The sequence below is a fragment of the Crocodylus porosus genome, unplaced genomic scaffold (assembly GCF_001723895.1).
Source record: "Crocodylus porosus isolate Cpor-Errol unplaced genomic scaffold, CroPor_comp1, whole genome shotgun sequence".
Taxonomy (NCBI): domain Eukaryota; kingdom Metazoa; phylum Chordata; order Crocodylia; family Crocodylidae; genus Crocodylus; species Crocodylus porosus.
In genome coordinates this window covers 5218282-5231797 of record NW_017728947.1, presented here as the reverse complement: position 1 = coordinate 5231797, position 13516 = coordinate 5218282, and the positions used below count along the sequence as shown (strand labels likewise).

General features: G+C 43.5%; 1 long non-coding RNA gene across 1 annotated transcript in view; it reads left to right on the top strand.

Moving 5' to 3' along the window:
• Positions 1 to 720, top strand: part of LOC109321590 — a 15950-nt gene extending 15230 nt beyond the window's left edge. The window contains exon 3 of the long non-coding RNA XR_002104094.1: positions 607 to 720. This is a non-coding gene — a long non-coding RNA (uncharacterized LOC109321590). The remainder of the gene's footprint in view (positions 1 to 606) is intronic.
• The last annotated feature ends 12796 nt before the right edge of the window (positions 721 to 13516 follow it).

The window sequence follows — 13516 nt, the reverse complement described above, 5'->3', positions numbered from 1 at the left end:
CACAGGGAGCTCTAACTGCTCTATGGTAAGAAAACCAAAGGCAAACAGCAAAACATACAGGTATTTAGAATTCATTTTATTATGATGATAGAGACACCAGTAGTCTTACAAATTGCTTTAGCACTCTAGATCAAGGGTAGGCAACCCCCGGCACGGGTGCCAGTATGGCACTCGAAGGCATTTTGCTTGACACATGTGCCTCTGGGTGGATGGTAGGGAAGGGGCCAGGGCTACACAGCAACAGCAAGGATTGGGCCCCTTGTGGCTCCCCTGTCATCCACCCTTGACACACCAACATCTTACAAGTTGAAGTTGTGGGTGTTTTCGGCACTCCACCCAAAAATGTTGCTGACCCCTGCTCTAGTTATATCAATAAAACATTGCCCAACTGACCCCTGTCTCTCTGCCTGTCACTCTCTCTCTCTCTATAAAGTGGTCTTTTGTTTTAATTGTGGAGGAACATGGATTTGGGGGTATTTTACAGAGTGACTTTGGGATTTTTTATCAGGGATTTTTCAGTTTTCAAATAGGGAACACCAGAATTCCTGCTAGGGAGGTAAGTGGCAGGACCCAGGCAGAGGAGCCTGGTCAGAGCTGGCAGCTCAGACCCAGCTGGAGATGGCTGACCTCCTTCTCAATTGGAGCCAGGAGGACATGCTTTGACAGTTCAAAGCAGGCCACCACACTGGAAACATCTTCTGGGCGACAGTTGCCCAGATGGCCGAGCAAGGGGCATACATGGCAGTAGTGCTTCATAAAGGCCAGCTCTGCAGCTACAGCCCACTGGCAGCTGGCCCAGAGTGGCAGATGCCTTATCCAGGTCTGGCTGGTGTGCAGCAGGTCATAGCCAGGCAGCAGCCCCCACTGCCACACTGCTGTAGTGGGTAGAGGGCGCAGGGAACTCTCAGGCCTACTTCAGCAATCCAGCTGGCCCAAGGGGTAGTGTCCCCAGGAACCAATTGGCCAGGCCCCAGAAGCTCCTGAGAATGAGTAGCTCTGAGCTACTTGACAGGGCAGCTTTTATATTGCTGGGGACAGCACAGGTGCTGGCCCTCAGCTTTAGCTCCTCCTGGCTGCAGATCCAGAAGGAGCCAAGCAGGGTTATTTTGCCCCAGGTGGCACAATTTGCCCTGCACCAAAGTGCATGTCCAGGCACATGCCCTGAGGCAAAAAGCCCCGGCTCAAATTCACACCGCTTCTATTTGAGCTGCTGCATATACATGTGCTTGCATGTGTGGACATGCCCAGTGTTAAAATAACCCTTCACAATGTACTGTCCCTCACTGCTATTCTGAATCTATGCTACCACATACCATGGACCACTTGCTGTCAGGCTCCATTGCTTCCCTACCCCAAGGCTACCTTTAAGGAGAGAAAAATTCAACAAATAAAATAAGGAGCAATTTTGAAAATGAGGAGGTATAGGCCATTTTAAACATCAGACAAATCATTAGCAAGAAAACCTTCCACAAAATTGCTTGCTTTTACCATACAACAGCTATGTACAACGTACTTCCTGGCAGCAGATACCTGAAGTGGAATGGAGTACAACAGAGACTCAAGGGTCTGATATATGCAATTTTCCTTAAAATACATAGAAGGAAGAAAAAGTGTCCAAAGAGGATCCAGCATCAGGGGGGCGGGGGGTGGGGGGTGCCTAGTTTTCTTCGTCACCTAAATCATAGTCCAAAAGTAATAAGTAGCTGGTTTACAGATGAATCTGGTGCAAAGAATGACTAACTGTTGGTTTCAGTTTATCATGGCTTGCATTTGTGCAGCACCTCATAAAGAATTTGTTATGGAACAGGCACGCTGCAGGAAATAGCAGCACACACTTCCACACATCGCTTCACCTATACCTCTGTTCTGGCTTGTGAGAAATGGCCTCCAGGAGAATTAGGGTTTGTTCAATCCTTGTTTTGTCTGCTGAGGACTTTCCAGTATGGTATTTTGTGGGATGGGACTGCTTACTAAGAAGTGACCTGAGGTCAATAAACTACTTTCATATAAGCCACTTAATAACTGAATGATTATGATACATTTTTAAACATACCTTATCCAGGTTGGGTACAAAACAGAAACCTAGACATATACATTATTACTGGTGTTCTAAGACACCCAGCTCCCTGAACCATTTGTAGTCAGTAGACCTGAATCCGCTCATGAACAATAGATTTGTTATCAAAGGGGGTTAGGGTTTGGGTTTTCTTCTTTACAATCCAGTGTTGTATCAAAGAAAATTTTAGTGTTATTAATCTAAACTACAGGAAATGCGCCAAACTACATTACAACAGAACAGAGTATGACCAAACTAAAGTACGATAATTTGTGAAAGAGTCCTCAAGAGCGTGCAATATAACAGAGGAATGAACTACTCCCTTCAGTCCCTCCAGCCCCCTCAAAAAAGCCTTCTGGAGATGCTACACACCCAAGCCTCATTTAAGACTGCCTATATTATGGGAAATGTTATCCATGGGATGCACTTAGATTGTGTTCAGCAGGTCCTGAACTCAGTTACATTTGAATATGTCACGGAGGGTTGGAGGGAAACTATTTTCTGCCCTCTTATCAGGTTTAAGAACGTGGGGTACTGCACCACCTCCTGCTGACTTGGAGTTGTCTGCTATCTATAACCAGGTTTAAATGATTTGTTCTAATTCTTACAAGCAGCAATGATTTCTTCAGGTGATATCTTCCACTGGACCAATTGCACAGATGAGATAAAGTTAGACGAGCTTTCAAACACATGACATTCTTCTTCCAATTCATCATTACTTACTTGTATAAGGAGTCACAAAAGGATCCAAACGTTAGCTGAGGGAGAAGATGATAAGAGTTCTGTTTTGGCATCTGCCCAGTCAAGGTCACATCTTTCTTTAGGGGAGGCAGACAGTCAACTAGCTTTGCTTCTTTATTATGATTGACAAGAAATAGCACTACAAGGAAAGTACCTGTGCTGCACACTGCACCCCTGCCCTTAGCTAACAGGAACAGGTCTAAAGGAAGGAGTGATTTGCAACTAGTGTGCCAGTCTCAGTTTATGTGGAAGCTGTGGGAAGGCCTTGGAAACATAGGGCTGCCTACCAGATAATGGACTTATTGTACTATACAGTCTTAATCTCCATTAGAAAGTTGTCAGGAAAACTCATTTTTCCATTTTCAGTCCTCTTCCACCAGAAGCATATCTATGTTAAAGGATTGTACGTTGAGCAATTAGGGGCACTTAGTACAGGTGTGACTGTGATGTTACAGGGATAGTCAAGGCAACTGCAGCCAGCTGCAAGGTAGTACCAGTCATCAAAGTGAAGGAAGAAAGTCTACATCTTATTTTGTTAAAGACAAAGCAGAGAAAGACAACAATTTTTTATTTGTATCTAGGATGAATCAAAACAGGCAAGCCATTGGAATTTGGATTAGAATTGGCTCAATGAGGAGGGAAATGGCATGTGAAGTGACATGTCAGGATATCATCCAGCAAGCTGGTAACAGAGCTAGGAATAGTTCCCAAATAGCTCAGTGCTCTGTGAGGTAGGCCACTATCTTTCCACAAATCCTTCTCATAGCAAAGTATAGCCATGACCCTGCAATCTGCCCCTTGCTGATGGACCTTGTGACTTAGTGCTGTTCCCACAAGACCATAGAGGCCTGATATCAGGACTGGGCCTATAACTGTACATTCCTACCTGCTTAACAATAACTCAAAGTAGAAAGAATGTTCTTAATTTATCTTTCTCTGTTGAAATATTTTGCTTGCTGTTTTGCAATCCATTCAGCTTGGAAAGTCAAGCATGATATGCCATTTTACCTTTGGTTTACAATCAGCTGCTGTTCCTCATTTGGGAACATTCATATTTCAAAAAGAAAACAACAGAGTTATATGTTGGAATTAAAACACTCTTTCATAGTTTCACAGTTGGTAGGGTCAGAAGGGACCTGAGCAGATCATCAAGTCTGACCCCCTGCCATGGGCAGGAAAGAAAGCAAGCTGGGGTCAAATGACCCCAGCCAGGTGATTATCTAGCCTCCTTTTAAGACCCCCAGGGTAGGAACAAGTACCACTTCCCTTGGAAGTTGGTTCCACATCCTAGCCTCCCTGACTATGAAGTAGTTCTTACGGATGTCTAATATAAACCTACTCTCCAACAACTTATGACTGTTATTCCTTGCTACCCCCTGTAGTGCTTGGGGGAACAGGGACTCTCCCAAAGCCTACTGGTCCCCCTTGGCAAGTTTATAGATGGCCACCAGATCCCCTCTCAGCCTTCTCTTGTGGAGGCTGACCAGGTTCAGGTCCCGTAGCCTCCCCTGGTAGGGCCTGCCCTGCTGCCCCGATCATGTGAGTGGCCCTCCTCTGGACCCTCTCCATGTTGTCCACATCCCCCCTGAAGTGCAGCGCCCAGAACTGGATGCAGTACTCCAGCTGTGGCCTGACCAGTGCTGCAGAGAGGGGGAGGATCACCTTGTTGGACCTGCTTGTGACGCATCTATTGATGCATGACAGGGTACGGATGGCCTTCTTGACCGTATCCCCACATTGGTGACCCATGTTCATTTTGGCATCAATAATGACTCCAAGATCCTTTTCTGCCTCTGCACTGGCAAGAAGGGAGTTCCCCAGCCTGTAGGTATGGTGCTGGTTCTTCCTCCCCAGGTGCAGCACCTTGAACTTGTCAGTGTTGAATCCCATCCTGTTCTCATCCGCCCACCCCTGTAACCTGTCCAGATCGAATTGCAACCTGTCCCTGTCCTCTAGAGTGCCCACTTCTCCCCATACTTGCATGAAAAATTTTTGAAAGAGGATAAAAACATGGAGTTTTGAAATGGTGACAACAATGTGATTGTTGGAAAAGTGATAGTAACTTTCTAAACAACTTCCTCCATTAGATCACTGCACACATTTGTTTTGAATTTTGACAATTTTCTACATTTAAAAAAGGAGGTATTTAAAAAAAAACCCATTCATTTACTCCTTCTTAAATTTATTTGCTCTTAATGGATTTTGTAAATTTTAAAAGCACCCACATTTAAAGATTAAACTCATAACAGTCTGGATATAACACTGAAAGAGAAAGTGGCAAGGATGATACTGAGGTTTAGAACCTGGGAGATGAAAAGGAGGGCAAAATTGTCAAAGATGTTTGGGAAAGGAGACAAGTGGACAAAGATTAGGAAGATATACAAGCACCAGTCCCAGAGACAAGGGGATAGTTTCTATGCAGCACATGCAGTATAACTCACAGATGCCCCATCTTGCTCAGATACCAAAAACAGTATATCTATGCTAGTGTGAAGCTGTGGCCAGGCTAATATACTCTGCCAGTCAGCTGATCTAATTAGCCCATGTGGGGCACTGTGTTAATGAAAGGCTATGTTGCCACTGGGATATCTGAACTAGCTTATTCAGAACTGTCTCATGTATATGCTGTGTAGATATAGATAGCCTGAATCTAAAGTTCAGGCAACATATACAAGGGAGACATGAGACCGAACATAGGCTAAGACATAAATGAGAATTAGGTTTGAAATAATTCACTCAAAAGGTGGTAACAGAAATCATGGCAGTGGGTAAGATGACCTTGAAGAAGAATGCAGAGGAGGTAACAATGACAACATTTCTGGGAACTTGAACAGATGCAGGAAAAGAGGAGGAGAAGAGAGACCCACCAGAAAAGATGCTGAATCAAAGGACCTAGCACAAGGAAACCCATGATGAAGGTCATCAAAGCCAGAGGCCAGCAGTGTCAGAGGCAGGGCACAGAACAGGAAGGATAGGACTATAGGAATGTCCTTTTAATTCAGCTAGGAAGAAGTTGCTAGCAACCTTGGGCAGCGCTATTTCAAAGGTTGGCATGTGGAAGCTTGAACCAGGGAAGAAAGGTGAGGTCATGAAGGGAGGAATCCTAAGCCCTGATCTTATAAGTGTGTATGCACATGCTTAGTCAGAGCACTGACCTTGGCAGCAGGAATAGATAATATAGCAGTATGTATGTCCTGAGTGCTGAAAGAAGAAACACTCCCAGACTAACCAGAGAAGCCACCTCTTTCCTAGAACATTGTGGTTTAATTACAGCAGAGCAGTGGCCTGTGAGTTTCAAATTTAACATTCTTACAGTCTCGTTTCTCTCTGCTCTTTATTCCCTTTCCCCTCAGGGTCTCACCTCCAGCTATTGAAAAGCTATAAATATAATAATTATCCAGTCATAGGATACAGTAAATTGTACCTGCTTTTAACTTTTGCTTTCCTTGTGAAAAAAAGAACAGTGCATAGAGTTATTATAGCCCCTGGAAAAAACTCTCCCCCTAAAGTCACTGCTGAAAGCTGTCTGATTCATAGGTGAAACATGGCCACTTACAACACAAACGCCATCAAGCCTTTCTTTAAAAAAAAGAAATGTGGCAATTAATCACTTTTTGTATTCTTCAAGGAGATAAAATCTGATGAAATATTAAATGCTAGAAAGGGGCCTTAAGGGAGAACAATAATCCTCTTTACACACACATACACATACACACACACACGGGTTTTTGATGGACTTGAGTTTCTTTCAGCAGAACCATCTCTCTGAAGGGAGCAGGTGCTATCCCACAGGCTGGATAATTTATACTGGAAAAGTACCTGTACATACCATTCCTCCTACCAGTAGTAAAGCTAAGGGAAGGCAAACGGGGCACCAGCCCCAGGCACCAAGTTGCTGGCTGGAGAGATGGGAGTGGGGGACAAAAATAGCAGCCAGCTAATACTGCCAGCCTGGCTGTTGTCACTGCCGACAGCCTAGCCAGGGATGCTAGCCTGTGCACTGATGCTACCCAAGGCAAAGAAGCACCTAGGTACACCTCTGTCTCTTACCTACATATAACATTGGCTTCTGTCTCTATAGTGGGCCCAGATTCATCAAGGCCATGACCAACATTAAAGCATGTGAACAGGCACACTGACTTCAGTGGACTTAACATTCTTGAAGTGAGACATGCTTATGCTTAGCCAACATAAGTTATTTGTACGTTTCTGAACTAAGGTCATGGATACAAGCTGGGCTGATTGTTGCAGCAGGTTTTAGTGTAGATTCCTATTTTGAGGACAATTGGCATCACTGTCAAGTATGCACCAAAAGATGCTGACATGGGCTGTATTGAAAATCACAAACAATTCAGCTTAAGTAAAGAGTCCCTTTATTTTTCATCCGAACATATGGCCTGGTCTTGCACCATCCAAATGAGAGGAAAGTTCAGTTGACTTAAATAGAGGCAAGACTGTGTCTTCAGAGCTCAAGAAGGATGTCTATTAGCTGTGATAGACATATGAAAAACAAGTCCTTTGTTTCTCTATGCAATAGGTTGTGGTAGCGCATTCTTTCCTTGCTGTCCTAGAGGGACTGCTTCCATGTTGCCTCATTTTTCATCTTTCTAAGGAAAATTAATGGTTCAGCACATTTAGTATTGAAGTTACCACAGTGTTTGGACTGTTTTGGACTGTTGCAGCAGGATGCTGAAGCAGTTTGTACCAATTTAGTTCTTGGTTTCTCTACAGAGCCAGATGGCCAGGAGTACAGTGATTGATGCAAACTGTTGTGATTTTTAAAGTGTGCATGTCTATCCACTAGGAGTCCACAAAGCTCATTTCTCATACATATCTCACTGAGGTGCCATTCATAATAAAACCTCTCTATTCAGAGGAGTAGAAAACTTACACAGTTGGAAAAAACATCCTGTGTCAGACTCACAACTGGGAGAAACTGAATTTGGCTCTGCCCATTATGCCAAAGCATTCTAGTGATTGTCAGTATGCGACGCTTGAGTCTAAGGGATGATTATGTCCTTTGTTACCTAAGAACTGCCATAGACACATTTATCCCACTCCCTTCCACTGTATGAGATGGGTGCTGAAAGGGAGGCTTACCAAGAAATATCCAAAATTTTCCACCCATTGTTCTTCTCCCACTGCAGCATCTAGCATACAGAGGTTTAAGCAGTTCTGATTCAGAGGCTGCACCCCTTATCTACCATGTTCAGTACCTGCTGATGGACCTTTCCCCCAAGAATTGGCCCAATGCACTTTTGAACTAGGTTAAGCTATCGACCCCCACAATATCTTGCGGCAATGAGTTCTACAAGTTAAAAACTGTATGAGAAACAGCTCCCTTTTCTTAATTTTAAACGTATTGCCTAATAGTTTTATTTTATACCCTCTAGTTGTAGCGGTAAATAATAAACCCATGTAGATGACCTGTTCTGGTGAGAAGCCATGCTGCCATGTTGAGACTGCTGCCTGTACCTGACCTAGCTCTTTCCACCTAACTTGGCTACATCTCCATGGCATTGCAGGCTCTGTGTGGACCTAAGTAACATGAAGATTGTATCAGTGCAAACAGTTACGAACCTGGAATTTTAAAATTAGTACCTGATAAAATCCTTTTGTTCTCTAATCTATGCCTATTTTTGTATGTTTGGTTATAGTTTAATATCAAAAGTACAATATAAGAATGATGTTTCAACTTTAACTATAAACATTCCCTGCACGCAATAGACTTTAGTTAATATCACAGCCATCATGTTGGTTTTAAATTAATTAATTACAAACTGGGCTAGTGCAGCATTATAGAAGTTATTTGTTTATAGTTATTACTCATAGAGTATATACTAGCCAGTGAATTGGGTATTTTTTCTGTCTATGTTCATTCACAATTAGAGAAAAAATATCAGGAAAAATGCAGAATTAGTGCCTCTAATATGCTTGGATTCATATCGATTCCAACGCTTGCTTTGAAAAAAATAAAGGTACTAAAAATATTTTTTAAAAAATCAGTTCATTATTTCCTCAATGTATTGTTGGGGGAGAAGGGGGGTTGTTTGAAAAATCATTTCATTTACATTTTTTCTTTATTTGTATTTTAAAATGACTGAAATAGAGTCAAAATAGTTAGTCTGACCTTACATGAATTTCTTTTCTTTACTTTTCAATTAATTGAACTCCCCCACCACCACCCAAAAAAACCAAAAACCAAAACAAAAATCCTATTATTCCCCAGCCCTATTCACTGGTGGATCTTAATTTTCTCCACATTCATTTGTCGTTTGGCAGTATTTGCTGAATGAGTTGGATGGACAAGTTTCAACCTGTGGGTCACTCACAAACTGTTTGCTTCAATTTACTCCTGTCCCTAGGGTGTGACTGCTCATCTAAGGTGCAAGGGAACAACAGAACCTGAGCTGTCTGAAGACTGCTCAGTGCAGCTTCTTGAGGAAGTGGGATAGTTGTGCAAGTGTCCTCAAGCCACCTTTATTCTCCTTTGATCCTGGGCCACTATGCACCAGATTAATCAGCAGATCAATTTAAAGCATCTGCTTTAAAGCTGCTGTCAAGGAGCCATTCCAGCAAGTAGGGATTACCTGGCATAAAAATGACCTGGCCATACCTGCTTTTTCCCAGCTATATCCTGTTGATAATAGTCTGGGTTATGGTCAGCATAGAAGCTACTGGACTGATGCTCTAGGAGCCAGGGAAATACATAGTGGTCCAATGAAGCTAAGAATGAAGCCCATGTTATTGTTTCCATTCCTTAACTGAGGCTACACACAGACACCCAGGCAGGTTAGGGGGAGGTAAGATTGCGTTAAAAATGACCACTTGATCTAACTTAGTTCACCCAGGTGCCAACCTTAGAGCCCTACTTAGGTTTATCTAAGTGTGAATGGTACAGAAGTTCACAAAAGTTAGATTGGTGTAAAAACGGCCAACCTGATCTACGTAAGTTTACCTTCGAGGTAGTCTAACGTAGACTGGGACTAGTGAAACCAATCTAATTGAATTTCTGTACAGTTGCAGCACCGCCCTAAAACCCAGCCTCTGGCCCTAGTCCTTTTTCTATATCCTCCCCCACCCCTCCAGCACCAGACTATTTTTAGCTCCCAGCACCTTGCCCCATCCCTATACTGACAACCCCACCCACCTACCGACCAGCCAGCCCCCCCAAGCCTTCTACCGCACCCCAGCCCCGATCCTGCTAACTACTCTTGGTGCCAATTTTACCAGCATTTGACAGTGTCAGGGGCTGTAAGTAAATTGGGGTGGGGGGAGAGGGCAGGTGGGATCAGGGGTGTAGGTTCACTGTGGGGTTGTTTGTCTGGAGCTGTGGGGTTTGGGTGGCTAAAAATAGCATTTAGACCCTGGAGGGGCAGAGAGAGTTCCCCCATCCTGCCAACCTCCCTGCCCCCCTACAGAGCTGTCAGCTACCAACCCCCACCTAACTGCCCTAAATGTCTGTACATACTCTAAGTGGCCAAAGCTTTTTAAAGAAGCAAATTGCAAATAACAATTAAAGAATGGTACATACAAAGAGAGAATCCTCATTTTTGCCTTGCAAACTCTTCCAGCATGTGAATTAAGGGTGTTTCTATGTGGAAGAGCTGTTTCCCAACTATGTGCAAGACCCACCCTGCTTGCTAACAGTGAAGAAAAACTGGGTGTTGGTCTGTTAGAAAGGGGCAACTTTTAGGCATTTGAATGATGGTGAGTTGGGCCATGATGCAAGAATTAAACCACTGGCTTCTCTTACAAGCTCACTAGTGATCTAGTGTAGTATCACCAAACCCCAGAGTCAGAAAAAAATATCACTAAACCGTCAAAAAAAATGATTGGATTTTTAATGGTAGTACATGGGGTGTTCTTTTTCTTTTCTCTCTGACTTTGAGTCATCGGGGTTTATGGTATCAAGCCTTAATTCTCAAAAAAAAAAAGGCTGGAAACTTATGGGATGGGAGCTGAACATGATTGCTTGACTCTGAGAACTGGTTGCTTTAGGGAACAAAACTACTATGACAGTCATGACAAAATCCACAAAGTTGGCAACAATGTAGACGTATGACAAGCCAACTCAATTATGTTCCTCCAACCATTATTGTCTGTTAGAGAATGAGGTCACTGGTGTGAAGGCTTTCTATGAGTTTCCAGTGTTTGGCAGATGGAGGTGCCAATCTTCACCTGGAATCTTTAAGTGCTTTTGTAGTAAATATAATAATAGCTACACATGCGTTTTTGCCACAGTCAATTAGCATCATGGTTTGTATAGAATGTGCATTTTATTTAGATGTGAAATGACCTGAGGGATGCAATGAAAACAAGGCAGGCAAGATTTGATGGAAGATCTTGCAAAGCAGTGAGCATGCTCACAGACTGAGATCACAGTGAAAGGAGGCTATAAAAGATGACAGCTGTTCCTCTGGACTGTACAAGTACACAGCCAAGGTAAAGGAGTTAATCTAGCTACAAGGCGGCAAGAAGGGAGCACAGTTCATGCTGAGAGATTTCCCTTTTTGCTGCTATGTATAACAGAATCCCAAAGGAACCTTGCAAACTAGCTTTCACACAGCCATGCTGCAGGTGACACCTGCTAGGACAGTTACGGCTCATTGCAGTTCTCTGAGAGTGTCTTGCTGCATAAAACAAATACTTACTTTCCAAGCTCCTGGGGTAAGTCAGTCCACATCAGAACAACCAACACATCATTTCTATTTCATTAGTAAGCAATTGTATTTCTAACCTGCATTTTTATATATTTCTTCCTTTACAACAGGGTCAGGGGGCCCAGTGCAAAACATAAAAATCTCATTGTCATCAACTTCTAGTGGACTTTGGATCAGGTTTGCTGCCTGCAGTGCAGTTTTCTCTTATCCTCTGGGTTGATTTCCGTATCCCTTTGTCTAGCACATTTTTTTCCTTTTTCTTCTGAACTGGCAGCAGGTCATGGATCTATGAAGGGCCCCATTTACCCTTTCTTTCATTCTACCCTCCTTCCATCCTTATTTGCATGTAAAACACCCGCCTCCATCCCTGCCTTCCTATTACAGTAACTTGTACATGCAAGCATATATGTATATGTATAGGTATGTTATTTATTTTACCATGGCTCCTGTTTTAGGAACATACATAAAACAGCCTCATACCAGCAAACAGACAAGAACTCTTGATTTTCTGTGCCCTGTAAAACAGCCCTTGTGACCACAATGAAATCTTGGGTCTTTTCTGAAGGGCTTCACAATAGTGGCCATGGCTCATGCATGCAGAGGCGGTCTCTTTTATTGGCTTCCCTCTCCCCAGCTTCCCATTTTTCGCCACTGATGTCTTCCATCACCCTCCTCATCTCCCCCTTTCCTTTAAATTTATTTCATGTTATATATCACCCTGCCCCCTCCTTTCCTTTCTTTCTTTTCCTTTCACAACTAGAGAGAGAGAGAAAAGAGAAAGGGAAGGAAAAAACAACAGGAAAAATGGAGTGGGGTGGGGTGGAGGAGAAATGGAGGAAGGGGGAGACTCTTTGGAGGAGGAGGAGGGTTTGAAAGAGTTCAGAGCAAAGTGAGGAACAATAGAAGCAGGTCACTGTGCTCATTGTGCCAGGCTCTATCCATCTAAATAAAGGGAACCTCTGACTTGTGTCCCAGCTGGGAGAGGTTTTGTTGTGTTTTGTTTTTTGCTGTTCCCTCCCCCCTATTTGCTCCTCCTCTTTCTCTCCCCCTCTCTCTCTTTCACTCCCCCCACCAATTCTCTCTTTCTCAAAATGGATCAAAGTGCTCCCTCCTCTCTCCCTTACCCTTTCTTTCAGCTGCCTCTCCTCCTCCAGCATGGGACAATACAGTCTTTTGTGGGAGCCATTGTTGTGGCCTTTTGCAGCTTATTATCCTCATTGTGGGTTCCCCATTATTCTACCCCGCCCCTTGTAAATAAACTCTATAGTGAAAAGCCAAGAGATGGAGAAGGGGAGGGGAGTGGTGGTGGTGGGGAGGGATGTTGGGAGAGAAGGGGGAAATTTGCTTTTTTTCCCCCTGCAACCTGTCATTTAGAAAAGGCAAACAGCAATTGCTAGAGCCATGAACAAATACACAGCAAAGGGAGGGATGCACAGGGAGAACCAGTCGAGGGGGTAATAACAAAGGTCCCTGCGTGTTTGCAAACATGCCTTGTGCTGCTTTTGCCTACAGTCTCAGTAGCAAGCAAAGGAGAGTTCACAAATGGCCTTAGGGCAACCATTCTCTAACCTTATACTGGCAGGACCCAGAAGAAAATCCAAACACCACCAGCAAACATGTGTCACAAATCTCAGTTTAGGCAATTAAGGCCAGATTTTTCAAGAGGTCCCATTTAGACACGTAAGTCAATGGCCAGGTTTTCAAACTTCCTTAGTACCAAGGTGTCCCTGCAAGCAATGGAAGTGCTAGATCCTGAGGTCTTCCAAAAACATGGCCAACATTTTGCATATTCTGAATATGGGTGGCAGCCTCATCAGGGAGGTACAAAACCAAGTCTTGACAATTAGGTAGCTGGGAAATTTTTAGGTGCTTTTGAGTGGACGACTGAGTGCAAACTGGGTGGGTATTTGCTGGTTTGTCTACAGCAGCCAAAATCCTCATTTTTTTCCTGTCTTGTTCCCTTGAATATTTACAAGACTTGTTTGCCCTTCAGTTTCCTTTCTGTGTGCATTATTCTCCCTCTGATTCCTGGTCCTCTCTCTTTCTCTTTGATCTC